At 37.1% G+C, this 24340-nt stretch overlaps 1 long non-coding RNA gene across 1 annotated transcript in view; it reads left to right on the top strand.

The window, feature by feature from the left end:
• Window positions 1–16477: 16477 nt before the first annotated feature.
• The window catches only part of LOC134477786 (uncharacterized), a 77314-nt gene continuing 69451 nt past the window's right edge, over window positions 16478–24340 (top strand). Inside the window, exon 1 of the long non-coding RNA XR_010049979.1 lies at window positions 16478–16600. This is a non-coding gene — a long non-coding RNA (uncharacterized LOC134477786). The remainder of the gene's footprint in view (window positions 16601–24340) is intronic.

Here is a 24340-nt window from a genome sequence, read left to right as displayed (position 1 = left end):
GGAACTATCAGTTTTGTATTCCATCATTTTAAAAATATTGAACATTCTTCAAAATCTAAGAATTATTCTGAGAAAATGCTACTTAATTCATTTAGAAATACAAAACAATGGAGCTATTGTCTTCTTCTAAGTTATTTGGAGCACACAGAGTAAAAACTTTTGAATGCACAATCTTGCCACAAAAGAGCAATTTTAAGAAATTACTGAAAACTCTACCAGAAACCACATCACATTTATATTCTATTTTTCCCCCATAGGTGGAATACACACACACATACGCACACGCACAGAATTGTGGCACTTATTTTAATGGAAAATAATACTAAGCATAATATATAATTCTCAAGAGAGTTCACTGGAGTAGAAATATCAGTTCTGTGTTTCAGTGGGGATTCCTACTCTCATTAGATTTTTTTGAACCAGCTCATAAAGAAAATATACATCCAGGGGCTGGGGATTTAGCTCAGCGGCATAAGCACCTGCCTTGCAAGCAGGCGGTCATGAGTTCGATCCCTGGTACCGATAAAAAATGAAAAAGACAAAAAAAAAGAAAAAAAAAGAAAAAAGAAAATATACATCCTTACCCAAGTTATTTAAGCAAAGTATTATCATTTGGTAGGCTTACTATTCTGACAAGTATTTATACTTACATATTTTTAATATGAAAAGCTTCTTTTGAAAAATTAGCCATTATTATCTGTCATTTTTGCATACTAGGAATTGAACTCAGGACCTTGCTCCTACCAGGCAGGCACTTATGCTGTTGAGCTACATCACCAGTCCCTATATAAACCTGTCTTATTAATAATTTGTGACCAAAAGTTGAAGATTGGTTGACTGAACAATAATGTATTTCCACACTTACCTTGATGATTTCTCTTCCTAAAGCACCACCATGCCCACACATCTCCCCAAGCCAGGCTGACAAATAAGTGAATGACGCCCCACAGGGAGAGTTTTACTCATAAGCCTCACTGGCGATTGTTACATGCAATGTCCTTAGGAGTAATGGAATGACTCGGATACTCATGATTCTTGTGACCTCACTTTAGATTAGCATAATCTATTCCCTGTTCACCTGCTTTTCTCCGCTGGCCTCTGACTTTCTCTCTCTTCCTTTCTGGTCATTTGGCAACACTGAAACCCTAATCCAGCCCATTCCACAGCCTACATTTGCCTGCTCCTCTAGAGCCAATGATGATGGCAGAAGAACACACACACACGTGCTGATTGCTCTCATTTTGCATTCATGTCTCCAAGCCCAGTTGGGTTCTTCATGCTGCCAGGGAATCGTGCTGCAATTCCTGAGTGCATTCGCTTTCAAAATAAATGGAAACCGCTAAAGCCTCATTCCGATTCCTCTTTCACTGGGAGAATTAAATGATGGAAGAGATTTTCTACAGGAAGCAGCACCCACATCTATCCACCTACCTCCATCTGTGCCTCCTCACTCTGCCTTTCCTCATTACACGGGTTGAACTTTCCAACCCACTCTTTCCTCCAACTCTTGGAGACAATGCTTCAGAAAGGCTCTCCTCTTCCCCTGCACTTCTCTCCTTCTCTACTGGAAATTTCTGTCAACCTAAAAATATGATTCATTTTTCTACCCTAAAAGAATGGAAAGGAAAAACCAAGCAAGGAAACTCTTAGTCTTGGTCATTCTCTAGAACACACCAAATGGCCAGCTCCCCTCCATGGCAAAACCTGACAGAATTTCTCTGCTCAACCCTCCATTTCTTGATTCACTGTTTTCCATTCTTTCTTGAAAATTCACTCAAGTCATTATCTCATCTCTACATATTCTATAAGACTGTTCTTATTGTCAGCAGCAACCCTGTTATTGTTAAATCCAATATCCAATGTTCAGAATCCTTATTTCTCAGTCCATCAGCAATATTTTACAAGAGCAATTGCAGGTTCCTCCTTAAAACACTCCCATGACTTGATAATGCTCATCACAGTCTCTTAATTTTTCTTCAGCTTCACTGCTCAGCCCTCTTTCTGGTTGAGGTGGTCAATCAAGTTCTAAGCTGAAGTTCTTTTCTGCTCTTTGTTATTCTGCTCCCCAGATAAAATAACCTGATTCCACGACTCATGTATTACTGACAGGCAACTTCCAAACTTTTATGTCTATTTCTATTTCCATTCACTTTCTGCAGCTGTTCGACAACTGTCTAATGAATAACTCACAATTAATACATCTGATTTCAAAACATCAACGTTTTCCCAAAACTCTAAGTTTCAGCCCTCTGCAAAGCAGATCAAAGCAGATGATTATTGCGATACAGATTAGATGCAAGCTGTTTATACTGGGATAAAAAGCCTTGAATGATGAAAAGAAGAATCTTCTGTTCTGAATGCAGATCTGACGGCTCCAAAGAAGAGGAAAGACTGGGTAGATGCATCTTTGATATTTCAGTCATGGTGATGGACAGGAGAAAAGTAGCCCATCAAGGCGTGCTAGTCCTGTTCCAGAAAGTCTCTGGCTCTCAGTTGCCCTCATTCCCACATGAAGGGGAACCTAGCTGTGCATTTTCCTTGGCACCATCATATGGAGCTGCATATGATGTGTTTCCATGATATGTCTGTGTTTCCATGTAGGTTTAGTGGGACGCCTCAACCCCATATCCCAAGGCCTCTCTGAGGGGAAGACAGAAAAGCAGGTCGTGGAATGAACTAGAACCCTGATTGCTGCAACTGGCCTGGGAAGCAACTTGTAGTCATTCTCCCCTTCTCCTGCCATTACAGCACCACACTAAAGCGTATGATCTCTCCCCACGCTGCAGAACCCTAAGAATTACAAGTTAAGTCCACAACAGCTTGTATCAGCCTCCAAGAACAAGCTTAGGTCCTGGAAAATAATTTTTATCATTATTACACACTGAAACACATCCTAATAGTTATGCTACATAGAATTGCCATCATCATGCTGTTGTTTACTTTTATAGTTGAGCAAAGGAATAGCATGAAAATGATATTTTGGGCAGAAATTTCAAGATTATCTAAATTCTATTCTTTTTCTTTTGCCAAGTTAGTAACATCACACCAAATATTATTTTAGTGGATACTTTTAATAATCTGAAATAATAAAGTTTCATGTTTACATTCTGTAAGACCATTGAGATAAGTAAGTACATGTCCAGTAGCAGTGCAGCTAAATCTAAAGTAATAGACAAACTAAATGAATTTTTAAAAACTTTAATTTCATGCTCTACAGTTGAGTGGCAACTCTCCCAATTACACACAACAGTCCTTTACTTTATTTAGAGAATCAATAGCCTAAGAGGTTTGGTTAAAAAAAATGATAATCATCTTTTTACATTATTTCATTGTTTAATACTCAAATTATATTCAAACAAGTAGTTGAAAAGATTTGACAAGTTAGGAGAAGGTGTATACACATAAAAAAGTAAAACTTAGGGCAACAAATGTACTTTTGGAATTATAGGAGAAAAAATCTTTTATACATATCAATAATCATCTCAATACATCACACTGGATATATGGATAGAATTTCAACTATGTCCCTAAGAAAAATCAAATCTTACCTTAAAAGTGATTTAAATTTCTCTAAACTAGGACAATATTTTCAAAACCTTGTCTTTTTGCATGTCTTTGCTATGTAGCAAATGTTTTATCTTAAATGGTCTATAATTATCGTCAACTAATTCTAAATGGTGTATGTGAAAATAAGACAGTTACGTTACCATGGAAACTGTACTTTGTAGGAAATTTATTCAATAGGCTTTGCTTCTAAAGTCAAAAAACAAGATCCTCACAGACAATAACATCACCTTGACCACAAGCAACTTAAAAAATATTGAAAATGTAAAAATAAAACATTCTACATTTTACTGAAATCAAAGCATCTTTTTTCATATAATCTTTATTATTCATACATATATCATTTATCTTTACTTATTTAGACATCAATTGAAAAATTTTTTTCTATAAAAATCCTTTGTGGGTAACAGTAAAATTTATTTTTCTAATATTAATTTTTATTTTTTAAAAATTTCATGGATATATAAAACATAAAAATGTTTCATATTGAGTTACCATGTTCTATTTTGACACATGTTTACATTATGTTGTAAGTAGATCAAGTAAGCACGTCTATCTCCTCAAAAATTTATTTATGGTGGAAACCCAAAATCACTCCTTCTAGTTTTTGTAAATGAACAGTACCAAGCCCTTCTACCAGATCCGGATTGCATGGAGTTCCTGTCTTCCTCTGCCCTCAATCCATGACTCTCCTGCCTGGTGATGACCCCTCGGGGCCAATATATAACTGTATGGACATTATTGACTCAGTCTCAGCCTGTGAGTTGACCTGATTGATGCCCCGCTTGTCCAGCCTGAAGCCACCCTTTTCACAGACAGCAGCAGTTACCTCTACTATGGTATTCGAGTGCCAGGAGCTACAGTGACCACTGAAACTGAGGTAATATGAGCCCAAAATCAGGATCAGAACTTCATCTCAGCAGGCAAAACTGAGACAAATAGGGGACAAATAGTTGGTACACTTTTGCTACCGTCCTTGCACATGGGGCCATTTACAGGAAAGAGGACTGTTAATCTCAGCAGGAACAAAGATCAAGAATGCTCCCCAGGAGCTTCTTAGACCTCCTGGATGCCATTTGGCTGCCTTGAAAGGCTGCCATTATACACTGTTTGGGGCACCAACAAGAAGACACCCCAATAGCTCATGGAAATGCTCTCCCTGATAAGACAGCCCAAGAAGTGGCACTAAAGCCAACGGGGCCTATAACACTCCTCCCAGCTCTCCCACCAAAAGTACCTACAGTGTCTTCAAGTGAACCCTAAGCTGGCCACCACTAATGTTTGAAAGACACAATGAGGACTTAGCCCTGGAGACCACTGGGAGATGGACTTTACTGAAATGGGCCTGGGAAGAGGAAGACATCAATATCTCTTGGTTCTTGTAGACACATTCACTGGGTGGACTAAAAGATTTGCCACTTGGACTGAATCAGCTCTCATCATAGCTAAGAAACTCCTCTCTGAGATGGTACCTCGATTTGGTCTGCTCACCTCCCTAGGGTCCAACAATGACCCAGCTTTCATAGCCCAGATCACTCAAAATTTAGCTGCAGTTTTAGAAATCAATTGGAAATTACATTGTGCCTACCAGCCTAAAATTCAGGCCAAACAGAGAAAATAAACAGAACCATAAAAGAAACTATTTAATAACTGTGTTGATACTGGCAAAAACTGAGTAAGTCCTCTTCCTTTTGCCCTTCTGCATATGTGATGTATATTACTCCTTTTGAGTCCATGGGCGGCCAACTGCCCCTTTTGATCCCCCATGTCCAAGATGATAAGTTGGCTACAGTCACTAATGGGGAACTTGCTAAGTCCTCACAGGCTCTTTAGCCCTTTCTACAGTTGACCCACCGCTGTTCTTGAGCCACCAGACCATTCCTGAAAGACCTGATGACCCCTGGCAGCTCAATCTGGAGATCAAATTTACACTAGAAGGAGGCAGCTCACATCCTTATGCGCCCGCTGGGAAGGACCCTATGTAGTCATCTTGAGTACTCCCACGGCCTTCAAGGTTGCCAGAAAGACCCATTGGATTCATCAGTCCCACTTCAACCCCGAAATACCAGACACTCCAGCTAAGTGGACTATGTATAACTAATACCGAACCCAGATGGTAAACACCTCAAACCTTATTTCTGGTTCTTCATACTGGTGGGGACAGGGACTTAACTCCCTCACTTTGGAAAACATTCAGGGCTCTGGACTTTGTATTCAGTCTGTAAATGTCCCCTTAAAGTGCTCCCCATTTTGAATCAATTGCAGTTCAACTGCATATGTACAAAATGTCTCTTACTCCCCCAGCCAACATTTAGTCTCCCTGCCTGGAACTTGGTTTGTCTGTATAAGTGGCCTCACCCCTTGCCTTCATCTGACTGTCTTTACTGGACCTAGCTCTGAATTCTGTCTCTTAACTCATGTGCTTCCCCAAGTGTACTGGTATTCTGGAGAAGGAGAGAGAAAACACATGGGGTTACCCAACCTCACAAGAAAGAGGGCCCCAGTCCTAATTCCTGTCCTTTTGGGATTAGAAGTAGCTGATTCCGCAACACAGCCCTTAAATGGGAGGCCAAAATTACCAAATACTAATCAAAAATAGATTGTGAACTAGAACTCTTAGACAAAATGTTCATCACCAGGTGGAGTCTCTAAACTCCATGGCTGAGGTGGTCCTTCAGAACCGGGAGGTCTAGACCTATTCTTAAAACAGAGGGGTCTATGCCTAACCTTTGGTAAATCTTGTTTGGTAAATCTTTTAGTTATTAAGAGCAGTCTTAATGAGCTCAGAAAGTGCCTAGCTGAAAGAAAGAATGAGAGACATCGTCAACAGAGTTGAAATGAGAATTTGTTCTCCACCACCCCATGGCTGACCACCTTATTCTAGGTTCTGACAGGACCCCTGATTTTCCTCCTCCTACCCTTTACTATTGGCCCATGCAAGAGAAACTGTCTAATACATTATACCCAGAGTCGAGTCCAATCTATTAAATTATTGTTTCCTGACACAAGGATTTACAAATTATAGGTGAGAAAGATGACTTTTAAAAAAAAAAAAATGACCAGGAATCAAGGATTTGATTCGTATACTAAAACCAGTGGAGAATGTTATAGCTTGGCATAACTGACGCCATCTTGAGCTCTGTGTTTAACTAGTGTCCTTGACCTTAACTAGTGTATTTGACCCAGGAAAATGGAAAATTATTCAGGGTACAAGTCCCATGAGAAAAGCAGAATGAGCTGTATCCACAGGAGAAAAATTAACCTGCTCAACAAAAGAAGCAGGATATAGGTGTTAGCCAAAAATTAATGTAAAATTCTAGCTAAATTGTTTCCAATAGGATGTCTTTTGTGATTCTCTGTTTAAAAGCTTTGCAATTTTCCTGTTTGCGGCCACTTGGTGAGACTCTGAAATGGGTCCACGCAAGTGGTTACTGAGCTCAGCTAAGTAAATTCCAAATTTATCAATTTGGCTGCTTAGATTCCTATATTGTTTACAAACCCACTTCACTTCAATGAACACAGGGGTAAAAATGTATCTTCAGTGTGCTTATAGCATGTCTGTCTGTCTGTCTTATCTACTATCTATCTATATCTAGTAATTTCTCAGTCTTATAGTAGTTTGATTTTTCATGAACCTCAATGCAGTTCCTTCTAAAAAATGTTAATTTGATATTTTCTTTTATATTAGCACATACTTGCAATAAATAGCAGTTATGTGCTCTTTTACCTTAGTATACTAAAATATACCATCAATGGTATATTGATTCAAATGACAAATCAAATGTACTTAAAATGAACTCAGAGAAAATGAAGTAAATCAGACAAAAAAAGATGCATATCACATACTCTACCTATATGTGCATGTTAACAGAATCACTGATTGGAATGGAAGGAGAAAGGGTCCAAAAGATGGATAGAGGGAGGAGAAAAAAGACAGAAAGGAGGTGGGAAAGAGTTAAGATGCATCTTGTACCATATGTAATTATCAACTAGTGATTTTCTACTTTTTTTTGAAATTATGGATTATTTCTACCCTTTTCCCATTTTGTTCTTTCTTTAAATAAAAAAAAGATGCATCTTGTACATGTGCCAAGTCTCCACTATGAAAGTCATCATTATGTACTGAAAATACGTATTAGTAAAATAAAAAGAGAAGAAATTGACTGGAATGTGTAATAGTTATTCCTAAAGGCTGCAAAGGAGGAGGAGGAGACTAGAGAAAAGCCGGATGACAGGTAGAGAAGCACAATTAGACAGAAGTAATCACTTGTGATCAACAGTGCCATGAGGTGACTACAGTTTACAATAACCTACTACATGTTTTGTGAATCTTTAGAGGAGAAAAACTCGAAGACTAACAACACAGAGCATTGGAGATGAAAAGGAACCTTTAATCTGATTTGATCAGTACTTATTGCATATAAACATCACTCTGAATCTCATAAATGCATATAATTATTATATATTAATCAAACAATTTTTAAATAACTAAGGGAGTGGAATTTTAACTACAGTGTATCATTACACAATGAATGCCTGGTTTAAAACTATCATTCTTTGCCAAAACTCAATACCCAGTGCCCACAATGTAGAGGAGGAGTGGTTTAGGTTGGCTTACAGGGTCTGAAGACATGGTCCTTTCATGACCATCCTGCTCCAGGTGAGAAGGGGTGTCAGAGGAGAGCTGCTCACATCATGGGAGTCAGACAGAGTGGAGGAGTCTGGGAGGCAGAGATTCCCTGCCTGGTCAGACCCCCATCAGCTCAGGTCCCACCTCCAAACAGCAAGTCAGCTGTGCTGTCCCATGATTCAGTCACCCTCTGAAAGCCCACCTATGGGAATACAAGCCTCGGGGGGAGAGATATTCTCAGTCTAAGCTATCACAATACCTGCATCAGAGGGCCACACCATGCCTCACAATGTCGTCCAGTTAAAGTGATCAAAAATAATACTAAAACAAGAAATAGCTGAAAGGAACTAATTTGTTTTATTCCAAGCTCCTCAATTCACAGACATACAGCTTCTTTCTCTGCATGTGGCGTATATCATATGATATTGCAAATAAGTCTTCAGGTACCTTTCAGCACACAAGTGATAATCTCATTAGCAAAGTCTTCTTTTCATATATTGCTGGTGTTGATTTTCTAGAGCTGTTTTTCAGAGCTGAGCGAGACATTTTTATTTAATTTCTTTTGACACCCCCTCAAGGACGTTGCATATATGCAGAGAGTGAGACTAATTAACTAATACATGAAGAAGATAATATACGATGTAGTGAAAAACACTATGGAATAATTTTCCAACCTACATCAGAACTGACAAGGTCAGTATACTATCAGATTTTTCTCCTTTGTTTCAAATTTAAAAATAATTGTGATCAAAGAATGTATTCTAACACAATCACATATTTTGGAGCCAAAGATAGTCTTGACAAAATAAATACTGGAACTATTTTTACATCTATAGAGTAAAGGTATGGTTCTGTGTTCTCTTTTTAATACCAAAGAAAGGTTTATGTCAGAAGTAATTATAAAACTCTTACACCAAGATTTGGAACCGATTTGAAATAGCATGCAGAGTGTAGGAGTTATTGTTTTTTGTCTGCGCATTAAAAACTACTAACAGATCATGAAATAAATTGAATTTATTGATTTATGACCACTACTTTTCTTAAATTGAGTAGATGGAATAAAATGCAATGAACAGGATAGGATAGAATAAAGTAGAATAGAATAGAAGTAAAATAGAATAGTGGAGTGGAGTGGAGTGGAGTAGGATGTGCCTGGGTGCAGTGGATAGAGAGGGTAAACAATATGACAAAACACAGGCCAGTATAGATAGAGAAGTTAATTTGAACCTCATCAGCCAACTGGAACAGCTGTGACAGCAGTGATCTAGGGATGTGCAAAAGATGCACTGAAAACACGTTGGTTGGGAGAAAATTACTTGATTTGATTCCTTGATTTGGGGTATACTGAGTTCAACTTCGTAACTGTGGGGTTAAGACTCCCCAGTACAAACTTATATCAATGGAACTCACAGTGGATCATAGATAAAAGTTTTTACCTGTTATTGATAAAATTATTGTTTATTTTGAGGAGGTTTTTCTCATAGGGCAGTTTGATATTCATGGTAGTAATATTTTACTTGAAACGGAACAACTGGCCTATTGTGGCAGTAAATCTAATTGTCACCTGGGTGAGGTTAGGAGCATCCCAAAGAGCTAATTGGAGGATGAGGGGGGCACCATATTCAATGGTGAGTTAGTTCACTGATGCTCATACCTGTGTGAATGTACTGTTAGAGGGGACCCGGTTGGAAGTGGTGGGTCACTAGGACAAGACTTTAAAGGATGTATTTGTCACTGGTGTTCCTCATGCTCTACTTCCCAGATGCTATGAAATGAAATGCAATGCTCCACCACCCCTTCCACTATAATGCCTGCCTTGGGCCAGCCAACAATGGACTGAAGCCTCTGAAAATGTGAGCCAAATTAAACTCCTAACCATTTAATTTGTGGATGTCAGGTAGTTTGTCCACGTATTGGGAAAGTCAAAGTCAATCAATATATCCATAAAAGTGATTTCATTATTTTTTTAAAAAAAAATAATGTGAGACTTGACTTCCAGTTGCTATTATGCAAGGAGCTTGACAATCACCACCCCATCCTAACACGTAAAAGACTGAACATATTAAAAATCAACAACTCCTCTTGGGTCTGTAGGAGCAAGGAATACACAGGCAAAGTGCTGCTCCCAAAATTATAAACACAGACAGGAAAAGCTCTTGGATCTGAGACTTATGAGAGAAAGCCACGGCAGAAACAGGTTGCAGCATAAAGAAACCTAAAGTGTCATTAATGAATTGCTAGAGGCTCAGAGCACACACATCTTAGCAGGAAACCTCAGAGGAACGAAGTTGTATAGAGTTCCCACAATGCTGTGAGATTTATCTCCAGGAGTTCAACCAAGCTGGTACAGTGACTGTACTATGAAATATTCCCTCATGCTTCCATTGGGGGGAAAGGAAAAGAAGCTATTTTTAAATACATTAAACCACCCTATGCTTAGCCAGGTATGCCCTGAGGAGACATTAGTTTGCACAGTCTAACCTGCTAGGATTTTCTCAGAGCCTAATTACCTCGGGAGAAGGGAAATATCCAAAAACAGTCAGCCCTTGTCTTCCCTGTGGAAAGGAAAATATTCATTTTCAATTCACGCTAACTAATCTGTCTCACCTAAGGTGGGGCAGAGCAAACAGAGAAACACTTATGAATTCATGGCTCAGAGGCACTGGTTTGCTAAAAGACTGAAAACGCTTTCCTTCTGCCTCATCATAATGCCACACTGCTAAGTGAAAACTTACCTTGGTTCCTTTTACTCCGTGCATCACATCTGATTCTCAAAGTAATTACTCCTGGACTCACTAAAGAAAGTTGCAAGACACTTAAATTAAGAACCACCAGGAAATTTTATTTTCTGTAGAGCCATAATAGGACTCAGAAAATATCTGAAAAGTGACTACAGTAAGTGTTTCTATGCCACTGTAACCGGGATTTATTTAAACTTACCCACAAGCTACTTATTTATGTTCAACATGGGGACTGTTAATTGTTTTAGTGTTCTTCAGAGTGATAGAACCAAACGAATGAGAGAGAGAGAGAGAGACAGGGAGGAAGAGAGAGGGAGAAAGAGAGAAATTTGCTTTCACATTACAAGTCTAGAAAGTGCAAATTTTTACAGAGTCAGCTGTCAGGCTGGAGACTGAGGCAAGGGTTGCAGTTCAAATCTGAAGGCACACTGCTAGCAAAACTCCCTCTTTGTCAGGAAGGTTGATCTTTTTCTGAAGGTTTTTAATTGAACAGATGAGGATCATCCTCACTGTGGAAGTTTACGGATTCCAATGCCAGTCACATCAAAGATATGTATGTGTGAGGTATAATTAAAAATGTGGCAAACTTTAGATAGAAAATTCATTAGCGTAAAAGACACCTTGCCATTAACCCCTTTCAGAACACTCTCTCTTGCTTCAAGCACTCTCTTCTCCCATCCTTCTTGCTGCTTTTGAAGGAGATCGCTAAGTCCTCATTTGTGTCTTCAGTTGCACTGTTCTCGTTGGCACAAGGGATACAAAACTTTTACTTTTCACGGTCATTTTGACTTTGGGGAAGAGCCAGAAGTCACACAGTGCCAGATCCGGTGAATAAGCATGCAGGAGGGTGCACCATGCTTTTATTAGTACCGGAAGTGATGTGTGATATGTGGTGCTGTCATGGTGGAGCAGGAAAGCCTTTGCCCACACAAAAGAGCACTTCCAGAACCACTTCAGCAAGTGGGAAGAACAGGAAGGTGCATATGTTCAGTGTGAGAGGGAGCATTTTGAGGAGGATTAATAGCAACCTGTCTATTACTGTGATACATTTTTATGTAAATATTCACTATCTACTTCAATCACCCAGTGAACAGGTGCATCTAAATTTATATTCACAGAAACTCTAGACTACTGTTTGAGTAAATACTGAGGTACTGTAACCTAGTCAACATGAAATGAAAATGTATCACACTTCTCCATACATTACAGTTTGGCATTCAAATTAGAACAACAACAAGATACCATCATATTTTTAAAATCTGATATCAAATGCTGGAAAGGACACAGAGCATCAGGACTTCTCAATCCTGCAGGTGGGAAGACAAAGTGAAAAGGTGATGTTGGCAGTGTCTTAGCTAAAAACTCTATCATTCAGTACCGAAACCCACTCATAGGTGTTTACCTAACTGATTTGAAGACTTATGTCCACATAAAAATCTACAGGCAATTACTCATATCAGCACCAAAAGCAGAAGTAATCAAGGTGTCCTTCAGTAGGTGAATGTGTAAACAAACTTGATAAAATGGTTTGTGATTCAGGCATACAGAGAAGTGAGCTATCAAGCTGTAAGAAGACACAGAACATGAAATGCATATTGCTAGGAAAAGAATCAAGTCTGAAATGGCTCTTTGATATCTAATGACAATGATACAGTATCATGAAAAAGGCAAAATGGTAGACAAAATCAGTGGTTGCTGAGGGGTTCGCAGTAGAGGATGCCATGCACGGGTAGCAGGTGGGGAAGTGTTTAGGTCAGTGATAGAAACTTTATGATACTGTAATAGTGAATAGCAGAAATAATCCATTTGTTAAATCCATAAAGCTGCAGCATAAAAGTTAAAGTACAATGTGTAAAAACAATTTAAGTAAATTGATATATAGTATATGCAAACTATCGCTGTAATAATAAGTTAGAAGGCCAGAAGATCCCAAGACTCAATCAAGACTATGACAAAAGGATCTAACTACATTACATGTGTAGCAAAGAATTTCATTGAGAGAGATGGAAAAGTAGCTAAGTAAATTCTAAGTAGATCTATCAGAGTAGATGCAACAGAAAATAGGTATAAGGGAAAGCCCTTGCAACTTAGCAGTGCTACATTTGCATATGATAATTTAACAATTAAATAAACAGAAGGTGATTGGAACCAAGTTTCACACTGTCAGAAATAAACAAGGAAAGGCATCTAGAATGATCCATGTGGCAATTGACTGGAACTGGACATTCCTGTATCCATGCTTATATTTTAATTTCATTGATACTTTGTACATACACATAATGATAGCATTAATTACATGGAATTGGTACTTGTATATGATGTATCTTGATTTTTCTTTTTTCCCTTTCCTCCCCTCCTCCCTTCATCCCCTCTTTGTTTCCATATTTTCCTTCTATTCTCTTTATTTCTTTACTCCTCCTTCCTTTCTCCCGCCCTCCTCCCTAGTTCCCCTTCCCATTTGAAAATTTTCTTCCTATTTCCTATCTATTATACATTTTGGTCCCGAAATACACTTTCAATTTTTCCCACCCAATAAACCAAGTGATATTGAACATTTGTATCAGATTTACTTCAATTAAGTGTGTGGTTACAAGGTGTACCCATTCATCTAGAAATGTTTTGAGTTTATCCTTCTTTATGAATGAATAGTAATTCACTGTGCAAAAAACACATTTTCTTTATCCGTTCATTGGTTGATGGACAGGGCTGTTTCTAAGACAGCTTTTACAAAGTGTGCTGCTATAAACATAGGTGTTATGGTAAACATGAGTGCTAATACTTTCAGTAGGATACCAAGACAGGGAATAGTGGGTCAAATGAAAGCTCTAGTTTTAGTTTTTTGAGGGATCTCCACACTGATTTCCACAGTGGTTGCACCAGTCTACACTCCTCCTGACAGTGGAGAAGGGCTCCTTTTTCCCCACAGTCTTGCTAGCATTTGCTATTTGTTGATTTCTTCATAATAGTCATTCTTTCTAATGTGAAAAGGTGAGAAGTGTCTATTAATCTCAGATGTTCATTTTTGGACTTGGTTTTTAAAGCTGATGGTCTGGATCTTCTGTTTGTTTGTTTTTTACCTCTTCCTATATTCTAGATATTAGTCCCTCGGCTGAGGCAGAACGGCCAAAATTTTTCCCACTGTGTGGGTTGTTGCTTCATTCTGTTGGTGGTTTCTTTTACTGTGAAAAAACTTCAATAAGATGGGATCCCAGCTGTTGATTCTTTGTGATATCTCCTGACAGTTAAGATTTGGTTCATGAACTCTCTGCCTAACACTTATGTCTTTGAGAGTTCTACCTATTCTCTCTTCCACAGGTTTCTGTTTAAAATGTAGATGTTGACCCGGGATTTAGCTCAGTAATTCAAGTGCCTGCCTGGCAAGTACAAGGTCATGAGTTGACCCCGGGTGCCAAAAATAAATAAATAAAATTTATATCTTTGATCTATTTATTTTGTTTTAGTTCATGATGAGAGATATGGGTCTAGTTTAACTCTTTGACATGTGGAAAGTCAGTTTTTCCAGCACCATTTGTTAAAGACATCCTTCCAGTGAATGGGTTTGGGCCCTTTGTCAAAGATAAGATGTCTGAATATGCTGTGAAATATTTCTGCCACTTCTGTTCCATTGATCCTTGGGCCTATTGTTTGTTTTTTGTCAGTATCATGATGCTTTTATCAAAGTAGCTTTGTAGTATAATTTCATGTGATGCCCCCTGCCTTGCCTTTGTTGCTCAGAACTGCTTTTGCTATTCTGGGTCTCTTCTTTCCAAATTAATTTTGTGATTGTTTTCTTCAATTCTGTGAGATAAGCGATTGATATTTTGATCAGGATTGTATTACATCTGTAGAAACATTCTGGAGAGATGGCCATTTCCTACCCAAGAGCAAGGGATATCTTTCCATTTTCTGATATCCTCTTCAATCTCCTTTTTCAGAATACTGTCATTTTCAATGTAAAGGTCTTTTACTTTCTTCATTTTTTTGGACGTAATTGTGAAAGGTATGATTTCCCTACCTAATCTTTCAGTGAGTTTGTTATTTGTGAACAGGAGTGCTATTGATTTTCAAGTGCTGACTTTGTGGCAGCTACGTTACTGAATTAGTTATTAAACCTCGGAGTCCTTGGTGAAACTTCTGAGTCTTCTGTGTAGATTATCACATCATCTGCCAACAATGACAATTTTTATTTTTGTTTCAGTTTATTCCTGTATTGATGTTTATAAATTATTTATAGGTATCTTTATTGTAGTATTGTGAACACGTAGGAAATGACTACTTCTCAGATATACCCTGAGGTGTACCTTGCTTTTGGCTTTTGAGTTTGTTGCAAGATCCTACTTCTTCAATTTATTAGGAATAAGAAATTGCTGCCTATTTGGCCTAGTTCCTGTTTATTTGACACTGTTCTTTAATATTACTTATGACAATCCAGCAATTGCAGTCTTTGCATGCAAAGAAAAACTGATTAGAACAATTATGTCACTTGGCTGAACTAGGACAATCATTAATAACAATAACATCAAATACTCTGTAGGAAATGACATACTGAGAGAACGACCAATTTATCATCTTTAACTGTATGAACTGCTTTGGTAGACATATTACCAAATCTAAAATAAACCAGAAAATTGTACAAATTATTTCCTCAATATGGCCATTTTACTGTCATGAAAGAAACTTTAAAAAGACGGCGGGGGGGAGCGGGGATGGAGAAATAGAGAAAGCAAGGAAAAATCAAAAGCGGAATACAAACCTTTGGGAACTGGTGAAGAAGACAGGAGGCACGGAAAGAAGGAAGAAACAAACAAGAACAAAGCAAAACAAACAAAAAGCTAAAAACAGTATTCTGACTCATATAAAAAAGAATGAGCAATCAAAAAAGAGAAAAACATAGAAAAAATTAATTAGTAAAGAAAGAAAAAAAAAGCATGTTCCCCTCAGGAAGTGTCTGTGTTGTAACTGATTGACAGAGGAGGCAGACAGAGCCCAGAACCACACTGATTGATCCCCGCAAGCTAGCAGTAGAATTATGACAGTGGTAGATAAATCCAGCAAACCTACACCTTTAATTCCACTCAAGTTCAGGCTGCTTAAAGGTTTCTGTCCGTGAGACTCGTACCTAAATTTTTCATCGCACAACACTGAGTGTTTCCAGCTTGGACTCCGCTCCCTGCTGACTTGGACTGGGTCTCCTGATCTCCTGCTGACTTGAATTTGGATCCACCTCCCCCTGACACTTGGAGCTACCAGATAGCACCCACCCAAGGCTGCTCTGATTTCTGACTTCTGCTGCCCCTCTTCAAAGTGGCTACCATCCAATAGCCCTCCCCTTCAGGAATGTCTGAACCCAAATAACTCACCAGCCCCTGCAGCCCACATGTCTGCCGCTCTGTTGCACTGATGTGTTTCTCTATGGAGACCTCTCGGGGCACCACTGTGCCTGCCAAGAGCCAGGGTCAGGGGACAAAGCACCACTTGCCACCTTCCTCCCCCAAGGGTCCTTATCCTCTCTGTTTGTGGGCTCTGATTCTCATATCATACCCTTGCTGGGGCCAGGGATCCACTTCCTTCCTTCTTTTCTTCCTTATGTTGCTACATTCCAGCATCTAGATTCCAAATATCAGAGAAGCTGTTTCACTACTGTCCACCATTCCAGCATCTTCCTGTAAGTCTCAATTTATGTTTAATAGAAAATAGAATACAAGAAAGGATGGTTACATAAAGATATATACATTTTTTTCATTGCTCTATTGCCTGAGAGGACCTAAAAGAAACAACATTCAAATAATGGAGCACACTTAGTGCCCTGATTTTGGTTCATAATATCTTTCTTAATAAATAAGGAAGGAAAGTAAGAAAGAAAGAAAGAAAGAATCTTGAATAAATGACTAATTTTTCAACTAGCATAGTATTTTGCAATGCAAGAAAGTAAGGAAATATTCCTGAAAATCAATCTCTAAACAAACAAACAAAAAAAAGGAGCAGGAGGAGGAGGAAGAGAAAGAAAAGTCACAAAATATAGGATATTGAGAACCTATGCCAATAGGCATAGGAGCCAATGAATTAAAACCTACCAACGGTTAAAGCTAGAAAAAACTGACAAAATAAATCAAGCAATGTGTCACTAGAACCCAAAGTATAAAACAAATACCTGAAACCAAATCCATATAAATATATTATTGACTGCAGTAACAAATTAGGTGGAAGAGACAACTCCCCCATACAGAGAAGTACCAAATATCTTATGCAGATATTCTGCCATATTGAGTGGAAAACGTAGGCTTCTTATTCCTTAAGTGTTGGCTATGCTGAGAGATTTTTTTCAGGTAGATTATTATTAAAAAAAAGACAAGTAACTGTTAACTTTGATGATTACTATTGTATTATTGATTATTTTTAAAGGTAGCAATATACCACAGTAAGGCAAGATATTAAGAAGAAGAAATTTGTGACATAGGATATAAGAACCTCCTGAATCATCTTCTCAAGTTTTCTCTGCATTAAAATGTTCTTCAAGTGTAGTCTATATAAAAATTGAAATCATTTGGTTTACATATTACTTTGTTTCACTAAATATCATATCTAAATCTAGTACATGTTATTTCTATTCCAAGCATAAAAGGAATTAAAGCCACAATAAACTTTAATGATTCACAAAAAGTCTTAGATAACTTTTCTAAATAATTCACTTAAGGTGGCCAAGATAGGATTATAATGTTTAATAATGCAGCCTTTTAAAATGCAGAGATGGGAAAGTTATAAATTCAATGAAATATGAGGGTTGTCTAAAATTCTTTTAGAAACACATTTTAGTTATTAAAAATAAAACGCTCATTTAAATTTTAATAAAATTCTACATCCACACTGCATGTAGTTATTTGATTCCAGATGGATTCTTTTCTCTCAGGCTTCCTTGTTCTGTGTCTTTATTTCAGCATAATTATAGAGGGCACTAACTATTTATTTGCTTGTATTAGAAGAGATTTACATCTTACAAAGATGCTCACAGCACAGTTACATGGAAAAACATAGGTCATTTCTGTTTGTCCTTTACATTTCAGAGAAGACTCATAATGTTGCCTGGTCAGTGCTATTGAAATCTCTAAAACTCTTCATTTAAATTTCTTCAGAGGAAGTTTGAGTGATTGTAAGCTCATCAGCTGAGACTACAGTACAGTGAGTGGTTTTCCATGCCATTCTTGTAGCCATCAATTTATTTATTTGAAAGAGAATTTTGCTTCAGAATTTATTATCATGAATATACTTTCTTTCAAGCAATTCTAAGAAAATAGAGCTTAATTTTGGGAGAAAAATGGTATCATGGAAATCCCACACAAATATTACTATGTCATTTTATTATGTAGTTACTATTTTATTTACCTTATACTTAAACAAACATTTCTACTAATGGTAAACCATCTACCATCGAGGATGCCAAAAAAGGCATTTAGGAGAAAAACAAGCAAACAGCTGGACCACGTCTTTGCTCATTTCCTTCTCAAGATGCTCCTGTTTTCACCCTTTGTTCTTCTGACTTTGGCCTCTCCCTTTACTAATACCACCATCCTTCTGGGAAGACCCAAATATTATAAGCAATGGCAGAATCAAAATAGATTCTACAACCCAGCATAATACCCATAGAATGTTCTTATATATATTGTCCAATCTCTAATAAATAATTTCTAAACCGGGCAAAGACCAGCTGAGAGAAACTAGATCTTCTACCCAAAGAAATGGCCAGTTTGCTAAATATTCACTATCATGGGCTAAATTCAAAATTAATAAGTCATAATATGCAAGTGTACTTAGTATTTATTTCTATCATCAGCTATAATGGAAACTTTGAATATTTAGCATTTTGCACTAGCCAGATCGCCTGGATTCCATACATGTTTTAACTGGAAGAGAGGATCATAGCACCGTAATACAGGCAGAACCAGCCCCTAACAATCTTGGGAGACATCCATCTACCCATCTTGCTGGGCCACTTTCTTCTCTAACTGGATTCTCTATACCTGTGAGTTGCATCCTAGTGAATAAAGAACTTGGTACTTAGAAGTGGAATACAACAATTCTAAAACTTATGTAGCATTGGGCTAATTAACCTCAAATTTGACTCACTAAGAAACTCCTGGGGGGAATAAAGAAAATCCCAGAGAAGTGATTGGGTTACAGTTTGCCATACTCATGAGCACATCATCCACTCACACTCATAGCAGAATGCACTGTTGGGAGGCCAGGACCAGTTGGAGGATGCGGTATGGGGTTTTGGGAGTGTGGCTTTCACTGGCCTCAAAAACAGAGCAGCTCCATTTCACCATGTCTCTCTTCTCCGTAACATTTCTGCCTCTGAGCCAGCAGAACACAGAGTAAAACCTCTGGAACTGTGGGCTAACACTCTTTCCTCTTCTGAATTGCGGTGTTAGGGATTTTGTCCTAATAACAGACAAACTAGTACAAGCACTCGTGAACATTCAAGAACAAGCAATCTGGAAACAAGGAATGCAGCCTGCTGGCCCTTATTATGCCCTAGAAAACCATTTGGTACAATATTCACCCACCAAATTTCTCTTCTCATTCTCAGAATATAGGAGAAACTATTGGAAACATTGAGAGAATTTACTTATTTTGGCTACTTTTTCTGCCTTTAGCAAGATACTGAACGAATGGAATGAAGTCAAGCAAACATATGTGAAGTGTAAAATAGCTCTATTGAGTGGTTTTTTGCTGCCAACTGTAAAAGATATTGACAGTGTAGTAGTTTGGGAGTGCTGAAAAGTTGGGAAAGTCAGCTTTATCTGCAGATAAAAGAGAAGAAGATAAGTATTGAAAGTGCTTTTCTTTAGAATATAACATCAAGGATAGGCATATCGACACACTACCAGCCAAGACAGTAGGATCTTCATGAGTTCAAGGCCAACCCTGCTAGATATGGAGCTCAGACGTGGCCTAGAATATATAGAAACCCAGTCTCAGAGCAAGCAAATGAATAAAAGAATTCTTACATCAAGGCTTTACTGTCAGACAATTAAAACTAGGGTAATAACTATATAACACTAAATTATTTAACCCGAAAACTAGTTGTGGTTATTTCTTAAAATTACTGACAGAAATAAAGGTTGAATTCATACACAGTTAAAAATGTTTCACAACCTTAGTAATTAAACCATCCAACATAAACACTTGGGAAATATTAGTAGATACAAATTACTAGGAGATATATATATATATATATATATATCCATTAAAAAGTTGCAGATACTGACAATAATTTGCACAAAGAAAAACTGAGCATCAAAAAATGTAAAGATGATTACTAAGATGGGACCCTAGTGTTGATTCTTTGTAATATTTCCTGTGCCATCAGAGTTTTATTCTTGAAATGTTGTCCTGCTTCTATGTTTTCAAGTAGATGATAGACAAAAAATTATTTACCTTCTACAAAGTAAACAAATACTATATATAACTATTCCAAATAGCAAGAAGCATAAAAGGAAAAAAATCATCAATTAATCATTCAGTCAGATATAGATGTCATAGTCAAATGAACTCACTCACAAACCAGTACAGAGAGATTAAAAGACAGTAGCCAGGGACAGAAAGTTTTTTAACTTTCCAACAACCTTGGGCTTTATATATCATAAAGCTTCAATTTTCAATAAGAATTTTCCACATGAAATATCTAAATGGGGTGTAATTATGAACTGGGACCTCACAAAGATAAATCCTTACCATCATGTGGGAAGAAACTGTTCCTCCAAATGGCTGAATAATTCACAAAGCAAGGAAAACAATCTTTTAGGTATAATTCATTTAATTTGCTTTCTGTTCACTTTTTCTGTATTAAGTGCCTTTCTGAAATTGATTTTTCTCAATAAGTATTTTTGTATTTGGATGTTGTAACTAGAAATTCAACAAAAAATTGCTGGTTGCACCTGAGTTCTAAGCACCATGAAAGCACACAAATCTCCCAAACTTAACAGAATTACACATCATCACTGTAAAAGAGTGAAAAGCCCATTTGTCTATCAAGAGAGAGACATTCTCGTTTTCCATATCTAATCTTTAAAACTACACATTTTAATATATCTTTTAATTTACTATTTCAATAAGGCAATGTAATAGAATTATACAAAAATTGAGCGTTCTATTTATGGAAATTAAGTGATTCTTAAAATTTTTAATTTGGAATTTATTTACACTGCTGGAAAAAAATCTCTGCTGGGTTTCTGGATGAAGATGAACATTTGAGACCATCACCACAGCAACCGAATCTGTAAATAATATTGTGTTAGTCACAGGGAACACAATGTATGCTGTTTTTAATATTTCTGTGTTTACATTTTGTCGCTGATAATTTATGTGCAATCTAACTCTAAATTTAGTATGTGAAAATTATTCTCTCAAGTTAAAATAGCACATCAATCTTAATTTTTTCAAGGTTAATTTTTATTTTATTCCATAAGTAAAGTAACTATCTAGTGAGCTTTGCTGATAATGATAGTTATTAGTTTTTATTTGACATAACAAAACTTATATTGAAGTTTGTACATTTGGTATAATTTGCTGCACTGAAAAATAGCCATTTTTGGCATCAAGATGTATCTGGATTCTAGTCATAATTTTGTCACATTGATATTTTCTCTCTTCTTCAAAAAGAAATGAAAGCAGAATAGTTTATGTTTGTTGTGAAGTGTAGCAATATGGTATATAAAAGCAGAGCACATATCACATGTTAAATATACAGTGTCTTCTTATATTCCTATAAAAACAAGGATGGAGTATAAGAAATTATTTGGAACATTTCATTGACCTTTATGATTCACTGTATTATTCTCATACATATTTGAGATCCACAATTCTGGTTTTCCCATTAGTTGTACATTAGTAAATATGTATAAATGGGTTTAAGTTTTTGTTACTATAACAAAGTACCTGAGATTAAATTAATACATAAAGAAAAGAGTTTTACTTAGCTCATAGTTATGGAGGCTGAGAAGTCCAAATATCTGTTCAGCCTCTGTAAAACCCTGCTCTGCTGGGCATTCAAATGGCAAGAAAGAGAAATAATGCTAAACAGACCTTGTTTGTAACAAAGTCTCTCCTTAAAGCTTAATGCTTTTTATGGTTTTTGCTTTAGCAGTGGTTTCTAGAGGGCCTAGGGAAAGGGACTGACCCTCAGGGTGGACCTTCAGAAAGCAGAGCCTTATAGGACATCATTAAGAGTGTGTCGTGAAAGGCGATGTGGGATCCAGTCCCTTCCTGACTCATGAGGAAAGCAATTTCCTCCACAGCGTGCTCCTTCCGTGGTGTGCTTCTCCTGTCAAGACAGTTAAACCAAAGTATTGGGCTGAACTCTTCATCACAATAAGCCAAAAATAAAACTTTTCTTTGTGTAAGTGAATTGTCTTATTTATTTCATTATAGTGAGGAAAAGCTGACAAATGTATCCACTAACCTATTAATCCATGAATGTGCCGATCTACTAATGAGGGGAGAGAACTCGTGATCCAATCGTTTTCCCTCCTTCAAATGCCATTAATGTACATATTTGGGTATTAACTTTCCCACTCATGAAATCTGGGAGACACGTTCAAACCATAGTAACAAATAATAGACTGCTTATTTTCACTGTAGTACTATCAAACACAATAGGATATGATATTTTCTAAAATTATTTTTGACATTAGATTTGTAATCCATCTGAAATTATTTTATATCATGTGAAACATGGAGGAAGATTTTTTTAAAAAATATTTTTAAATGTAGAGTTGTTCAAAACCATTATTACCAAGATGTCAGTGCTCTGTTATGTCACATTACATGGAGCATTCGTATTTCTCAACTTCCTGATTTCATCCATTTGACCACTTTGTGTTGACACCATATTGTCCTAATTATAGATTTGCAATAATCCTTACTGTGAACTAGAAGATATCCTTCCATTTGTTCAACAGCAAGTTTATCTAGGATGTATTTTGGCACTTGCATATGTGTTTTATAGTTGGTTTATCAGTTTTTTAAAAATATTCATTGAATTAAATTATCTACTTGGAAGATATATTTGAACTAACAAATTTTCCAAACCTGGCGCTGACTCCAATTATTTAGATCTTCTCTCATTTCTCTCAATTTCATTTTATCATTTCCTAGAGATCAGTCTTATATTACATACATTTTTAGGTATTTTTATGTTTCTAATGCATTTTATGAACATAATGAATTTACGTTTGTTAACCTTCTGTCAATAAACCTTCCTAAAATCACTTAGTAAATTGTATTATACATTTTTGTTTTGTCTATATAAATCATTTTTATCTGTAATGACACTTTAATTTCTTCTTTTTCAATCCATGCATTACATATGTCTCCTTTCCTCTTAATTCACCAACTAAAAGTTCTTATCCATTACTAAAGAGCACAGGTGAGGGTGAGTGATTCTTAACATTTCACATTTGTCAATTATTTTTCAAATACTGGTACCAGGGTGAATATACCTATTTCATTAAAAAAAAAAGGAACATAATTTAGAGGGGGAGTGCAAAATATGATACATTATGAAGGGAAAGGGGAGGGACACATCTTCTTGGAATATAAGAAGGAAGATTGAATATAGATTTAGATTCAGATAATTCAGCAGTTAACAAGCACTGTGAGTTCTCTTGAACATTCTGATTTCAGTAATTCTGGAGTTTCCAAGTGCTGTGATTTGAAAAATACAGCACTAGTCTTTGTAGCTTTCATTCAACTCTTATGCAAAAATGTGTCTATGTAATCAATCTGAATTATTAAAGTAAAACCACAAAAATTTTCCTAATATTTTTCATCTTTGACCACCTAAATTCATTTCCATTAGTTCTTAAATCATGTTCTCTCTCTCCTCTCTCTCTCCCCTCTCTCTCTCTCTCTCCCCTTTCTCTCTCTCCTGTCTCTCTCCTCTCTCCTCTCTCTACTCTCTCTCTCTCTCTCTCTCTCTCTCTCTCTCTCTCTCTCTCTCTCTCTCTCTCTCTCTCTCTCTCTCTCTTTCTCTCTCCTCCTTCTACCCAGATTATGCAGGGTATCTGTTCCACTAGTGCCCCAACAGATGGCATGCTATACTGTATTCCTTCTATCCACCCATATTAAGTAAGGCTAATCTATGTAACTAATACAGTACTTTATTAACTGACAGTGTGCAGTACTTAATTAAGGGTGCATGACTAATGGTGTTAACTTTCCCCTTTGCTCTATCTTAAATAACTCGGTGGGGGGGATCGCACACCATATTGTGGGGACTCTCAAGCAGCCTTCTGGAGGCTGTGATCTCTGGGGCCTCTTGCCAACAGCCAGTGTCAACTTGCCACACGTTTTAATTAACTGTCACAGATATGAGTCTCCCAGACTCATTTAAACCTTAAAATAACTC

Source organism: Cavia porcellus, unplaced genomic scaffold (genome assembly GCF_034190915.1).
Source record: "Cavia porcellus strain 051 isolate PalLab524CR breed Dunkin Hartley unplaced genomic scaffold, mCavPor4.1 scaffold_10, whole genome shotgun sequence".
Lineage (NCBI taxonomy): Eukaryota > Metazoa > Chordata > Mammalia > Rodentia > Caviidae > Cavia > Cavia porcellus.
This window is presented reverse-complemented; position numbering and strand designations above follow the sequence as displayed.